Raw genomic sequence first — 6,637 nt, 5'->3', positions numbered from 1 at the left:
GACCCCCCATAGCCCCCCATTAACATCCCAATGGACCCCCCCATAACCTCCCGATGGACCCCCCCCATAGACCCCCCCTCATTATCCCCCCCATAGACCCCCCCATAACCTCCCGATGGACCCCCCATAGACCCCCCATTAGCATCCCAATGGACCCCCCCCATAGACCCCCCCCTCATTATCCCCCCCATAGACCCCCCCATAACCTCCCAATGGACCCCCCCATAGACCCCCCATTAACATCCCGATGGACCCCCCATAGACCCCCCATTAGCATCCCAATGGACCCCCCCCCATAGACCCCCCCCTCATTATCCCCCCCATAGACCCCCCCATAACCTCCCAATGGACCCCCCCATAGACCCCCCATTAACATCCCGATGGACCCCCCCACAGGCCCCCCCTCATTATCCCCGCCATTCACCCCCCCATAACCTCCCGATGGACCCCCCCCATAGACTCCCCTCATTATCCCCCCCATAGACCCCCCATTAACATCCCAATGGACCCCCCCATAGACCCCCCCTCATTATCCCCCCCATAGACCCCCCCTCATTATCCCCCCCATAGACCCCCCATTAGCATCCCAATGGACCCCCCCATAGACCCCCCCTCATTATCCCCCCCATACACCCCCTATAACCTCCCAATGGACCCCCCCCATAGACCCCCCATTAACATCCCAATGGACATCCCAAATCCCATATCCCAACCCCAATCCCAAATCCCAAATCCCACATCCCACATCCCACATCCCATATCCTAATCCTAAATCCCACATCCCATATCTCCATCCCATATCCCAATCCCATATTCCCATCCCATATTCAAATCCCATATTCTAATCCCAATCCCGTTCTCCAATCCCAATCCCATATTCCCATCCCAATCCCAATCCCAAATCCCACATCCCATATCCTAATTCCATATCTCCATCCCATATCCCAATCCCAATCCCATATTCCCATCCCATTCCCCAACCCCAACCCCAAATCCCACATCCCAATCCCAAATCCTATATTCCCATCCCATATGCCAACCCTGTATCATAACCCCCATCCCAAATCCCACTTCCCAAATCCCATATCCCAACCCCAATCCTACATCCCATATTGTAATCCCTCATCGCAACCCCAATCCCGTGTCCCATATCCCAATCCCAAATCCCATATTCCCATCCCATTCCCTAACCCCAATCCCACACCCCACATCCCAATCCCAAATCCCACATCCCATATCCTAGTCCCAATCCCATATTCACACCCCATACCCCAATATCCAACCCCAACCCCAATCCCAATCCCATATTCCCACCCCATATCCCAATCCCAACCCCACTCCCACCCCATATCCTATTATGGGATGTCCCAACCCCGACCCCAACCCGCCCCGTTCCGCCCCACAGCGCCCCCTGTGGGTTCCCTTATGGATGGGGGGGGAGGTGGGCAGGGGCTCCATGTTGGGCTGGGGGCTTTTGGGGGGGGGGGGGGGGGGGGGCAGCTTTTGGGGTTTGGGGTTTGGGGCGACGTTTTGTAGGGCGCAGCGCGGCGCCACCCCGCAATAAAAGGAGTCACTGCTGCTCTGCCTGCAACGGCCCTACAGCCCACCCTATAGCCTGACCCTATAGCCTGACCCTATAGCCTGACCCCATAGCCTGACCCTATAGCCTGACCCTATAGCCTGACCCTATAGCCTGACCCCATAGCCCACCCCATAGCCTGACCCCATAGCCTGACCCTATAGCCTGACCCTATAGCCTGACCCTACAGCCTGACCCTATAGCCTGACCCTATAGCCTGACCCCATAGCCTGACCCTATAGCCTGACCCCATAGCCTGACCCCATAGCCTGACCCTATAGCCTGACCCTATAGCCTGACCCCATAGCCTGACCCCATAGCCCACCCCATAGCCTGACCCTATAGCCTGACCCCATAGCCTGACCCTATAGCCTGACCCCATAGCCTGACCCCATAGCCTGACCCTATAGCCTGACCCTATAGCCTGACCCTATAGCCTGACCCCATAGCCCACCCCATAGCCTGACCCCATAGCCTGACCCTATAGCCTGACCCTATAGCCTGACCCTACAGCCTGACCCTATAGCCTGACCCTATAGCCTGACCCCATAGCCTGACCCTATAGCCTGACCCCATAGCCTGACCCCATAGCCTGACCCTATAGCCTGACCCTATAGCCTGACCCCATAGCCTGACCCCATAGCCCACCCCATAGCCTGACCCTATAGCCTGACCCTATAGCCTGACCCCATAGCCTGACCCTATAGCCTGACCCTACAGCCTGACCCTATAGCCTGACCCTATAGCCTGACCCCATAGCCTGACCCTATAGCCTGACCCTACAGCCTGACCCCATAGCCTGACCCCATAGCCTGACCCTATAGCCTGACCCTACAGCCTGACCCCATAGCCTGACCCCATAGCCTGACCCTATAGACTGACCCTATAGCCTGACCCCATAGCCTGACCCTATAGCCCACCCCATAGCCTGACCCTATAGCCTGACCATATAGGCTGACCCTATTGCCTGACCCTATAGCCTGACCCTATAGCCCACCCCATAGCCTGACCCTATAGCCTGACCCTATAGCCTGACCCTACAGCCCACCCCATAGCCCACCCCATAGCCTGACCCTATAGCCTGACCCTATAGCCTGACCCCATAGCCTGACCCTACAGCCTGACCCTATAGCCTGACCCTATAGCCTGACCCTATAGCCCACCCCATAGCCCACCCCATAGCCCACCCCATAGCCCACCCCATAGCCTGACCCTATAGCCTGACCCCATAGCCTGACCCTATAGCCCACCCCATAGCCTGACCCTATAGCCTGACTCCATAGCCCACCCCATAGCCTGACCCTATAGCCTGACCCTATAGCCTGACCCTATAGCCCACCCCATAGCCCACCCCATAGCCTGACCCTATAGCCTGACCCTATAGCCTGACCCTATAGCCCACCCCATAGCCTGACCCTATAGCCTGACCCCATAGCCCACCCCATAGCCTGACCCCATAGCCTGACCCTATAGCCTGACCCTATAGCCTGACCCTACAGCCCACCCCATAGCCTGACCCTATAGCCTGACCCTATAGCCCACCCCATAGCCTGACCCTACAGCCTGACCCTATAGCCTGACCCTACAGCCTGACCCTACAGCCTGACCCTATAGCCTGACCCTACAGCCCACCCCATAGCCTGACCCTATAGCCTGACCCTACAGCCTGACCCTACAGCCTGACCCTATAGCCTGACCCTACAGCCTGACCCTACAGCCTGACCCTACAGCCTGACCCTATAGCCTGACCCCATAGCCTGACCCTATAGCCTGACCCTATAGCCTGACCCTACAGCCTGACCCCATAGCCCACCCCATAGCCTGACCCTACAGCCTGACCCTATAGCCTGACCCTATAGCCTGACCCCATAGCCTGACCCTATAGCCTGACCCTATAGCCTGACCCTACAGCCTGACCCTATAGCCTGACCCCATAGCCTGACCCTATAGCCTGACCCTACAGCCTGACCCCATAGCCTGACCCCATAGCCTGACCCTATAGCCTGACCCTATAGCCTGACCCTACAGCCTGACCCTATAGCCTGACCCCATAGCCTGACCCCATAGCCTGACCCTATAGCCTGACCCTATAGCCCACCCCATAGCCTGAACCTACAGCCTGACCCTATAGCCTGACCCCATAGCCTGACCCTATAGCCCACCCCATAGCCTGACCCCATAGCCTGACCCTACAGCCTGACCCCATAGCCTGACCCTACAGCCCACCCCATAGCCTGACCCTATAGCCTGACCCTATAGCCAGACCCTATAGCCTGACCCCATAGCCTGACCCTATAGCCTGACCCTATAGCCCACCCCATAGCCCACCCCATAGCCTGACCCTATAGCCAGACCCTATAGCCTGACCCTACAGCCCACCCCATAGCCTGACCCTATAGCCAGACCCTATAGCCCACCCCATAGCCCACCCCATAACCTGACCCTATAGCCTGACCCTATAGCCTGACCCTATAGCCCACCCTATAGCCCACCCCATAGCCCTACAGCCTGACCCTATAGCCTGACCCCATAGCCTGACCCCATAGCCCACCCCATAGCCCTACAGCCTGACTCTATAGCCTGACCCTATAGCCCACCCCATAGCCCAAACCCCAACCCCAAATCCCACATCCCAATCCCATATTCCCATCCCATATCCCAATCCCAAATCCCACATCCCATATCCTAATTCCATATCTCCATCCCATATCCCAATCCCAATCCCATATTCCCATCCCATTCCCCAACCCCAATCCCAAAACCCACATCCCAATCCCAAATCCTATATTCCCATCCCATATGCCAACCCTGTATCATAACCTCCATCCCAAATCCCAAATCCCACTTCCCAAATCCCATATCCCAACCCCAATCCTACATCCCATATTGTAATCCCTCATCCCAACCCCAATCCCGTGTCCCATATCCCAATCCCAAATCCCATATTCCCATCCCATTCCCTAACCCCAATCCCACACCCCACATCCCAATCCCAAATCCCACATCCCATATCCTAGTCCCAATCCCATATTCACACCCCATACCCCAATATCCAACCCCAACCCCAATCCCAATCCCATATTCCCACCCCATATCCCAACCCCAACCCCACTCCCACCCCATATCCTATTATGGGATGTCCCAACCCCGACCCCAACCCGCCCCGTTCCGCCCCACAGCGCCCCCTGTGGGTTCCCTTATGGATGGGGGGGAGGTGGGCAGGGGCTCCATGTTGGGCTGGGGGCTTTTGGGGGGGGGGGGGGGGGGGCAGCTTTTGGGGTTTGGGGTTTGGGGCGACGTTTTGTAGGGCGCAGCGCGGCGCCACCCCGCAATAAAAGGAGTCACTGCTGCTCTGCCTGCAACGGCCCTACAGCCCACCCCATAGCCTGACCCTATAGCCTGACCCTATAGCCTGACCCTATAGCCTGACCCTATAGCCTGACCCTACAGCCCACCCCATAGCCTGACCCCATAGCCTGACCCTATAGCCAACCCCATAGCCTGACCCTATAGCCTGACCCTACAGCCCACCCCATAGCCTGACCCTATAGCCTGACCCTATAGCCTGACCCTACAGCCCACCCCATAGCCTGACCCTATAGCCTGACCCTATAGCCTGACCCTACATCCCACCCCATAGCCTGACCCCATAGCCTGACCCTATAGCCTGACCCTATAGCCTGACCCCATAGCCTGACCCTATAGCCTGACCCTATAGCCCACCCCATAGCCTGACCCTATAGCCTGACCCTATAGCCTGACCCCATAGCCGACCCTACAGCCTGACCCTATAGCCCACCCCATAGCCTGACCCTATAGCCTGACCCTATAGCCTGACCCCATAGCCTGACCCCATAGCCTGACCCTATAGCCTGACCCTATAGCCTGACCCTATAGCCCACCCCATAGCCTGACCCTACAGCCTGACCCTATAGCCCACCCCATAGCCTGACCCTATAGCCTGACCCTATAGCCCACCCCATAGCCCTACAGCCTGACCCTGTAGCCTGACCCTATAACCTGCCCCATAGCCCGCCCCATAGCCTGGCCCCATATTCCACCCCATGACCCTATAACCCGCCCCATAGCCCGCCCCATAGCCCACCCCATAGCCCCATAGCCCCATAGCCCACCCCATAGCCTGGCCCCATAGCCCACCTTATGACCCTATAACCCGCCCCATAGCCCCACAGCCCACCCTATAGCCGACCCCATAGCCCACCCCATGACCCTATAACCTGCCCCATAGCCCCATAGCCCCACAGCCTACCCCATAGCCCGACCCCACAGCCCTATAACCGACCCCATAGCCCGACCCCATTGCCCACCCTATAACCCCATCACCCCATTACCCGCCCCATAGCCCCACAGCCCACCCCACAGCCCGACCCCACAGCCCTATAACCTGCCCCATAGCCCGACCCCATAGGCCACCCTATAACCCCATAACCCCATAACCCCATAACCCCATCACCCGCCCCATAGCCCCACAGCCCTATAACCTGCCCCATAGCCCGACCCCATAGCCCACCCTATAACCCTATAACCCCATAACCCTATAACCCGCCCCATAGCCCCACAGCCCACCCCACAGCCCGACCCCACAGCCCTATAACCTGCCCCATAGCCCGACCCCATAGCCCACCCTATAACCCCATAACCCCATAACCCCATCACCCGCCCCATAGCCCCACAGCCCACTCCACAGCCCGACCCCACAGCCCTATAACCTGCCCCATAGCCCGACCCCATTTCCCACCCTATAACCCCATCACCCCATCACCCGCCCCATAGCCCCGCAGCCCATCCCACAGCCCGACCCCATAGCCAGACCCCATAGCCCTATAACCGACCCCATAGCCGGTCCATTGCCCACCCTATAACCCCATAACCCCATAACCCTATAACCCGCCCCATAGCCCCACAGCCCACCCCACAGCCCTATAACCGACCCCATAGCCCGACCCCATTTCCCACCCTATAACCCCATAACCCCATAACCCCATCACCCGCCCCATAGCCCCACAGCCCTATAACCTGCCCCATAGCCCGACCCCA

At 58.4% G+C, this 6,637-nt stretch overlaps 2 long non-coding RNA genes across 4 annotated transcripts; both read right to left on the bottom strand.

The window, feature by feature from the left end:
• Window positions 1–1,492: 1,492 nt before the first annotated feature.
• LOC128075697 (uncharacterized) lies at window positions 1,493–1,809 on the bottom strand. Its single transcript, XR_008203962.1, has 3 exons — window positions 1,750–1,809; window positions 1,660–1,718; window positions 1,493–1,615 (listed from the first exon to the last, which is right to left on the bottom strand). It is a non-coding gene; the product is annotated as an uncharacterized LOC128075697 (long non-coding RNA).
• Window positions 1,810–2,604: 795 nt separating this feature from the next.
• Window positions 2,605–3,466, bottom strand: LOC128075698 (uncharacterized). Of its 3 annotated transcripts, none has more exons than XR_008203963.1 (4): window positions 3,406–3,466; window positions 3,135–3,219; window positions 2,944–2,989; window positions 2,605–2,647 (listed from the first exon to the last, which is right to left on the bottom strand). It is a non-coding gene; the product is annotated as an uncharacterized LOC128075698 (long non-coding RNA). The 3 variants fall into 3 exon arrangements; XR_008203965.1 differs by lacking the exon at window positions 3,406–3,466 and adding an exon at window positions 3,251–3,298; XR_008203964.1 differs by lacking the exons at window positions 2,605–2,647; window positions 2,944–2,989; window positions 3,406–3,466 and adding exons at window positions 3,019–3,091; window positions 3,290–3,340 and having other exon boundaries at window positions 3,174–3,219.
• Window positions 3,467–6,637: the final 3,171 nt, after the last annotated feature.

Source organism: Tympanuchus pallidicinctus, unplaced genomic scaffold (genome assembly GCF_026119805.1).
Source record: "Tympanuchus pallidicinctus isolate F22 unplaced genomic scaffold, pur_lepc_1.0 scaffold121, whole genome shotgun sequence".
Classification (NCBI taxonomy): domain Eukaryota; kingdom Metazoa; phylum Chordata; class Aves; order Galliformes; family Phasianidae; genus Tympanuchus; species Tympanuchus pallidicinctus.
Note: the sequence above shows the minus strand (reverse complement) of the source record. Positions and strands in the feature narration are given on the sequence as shown.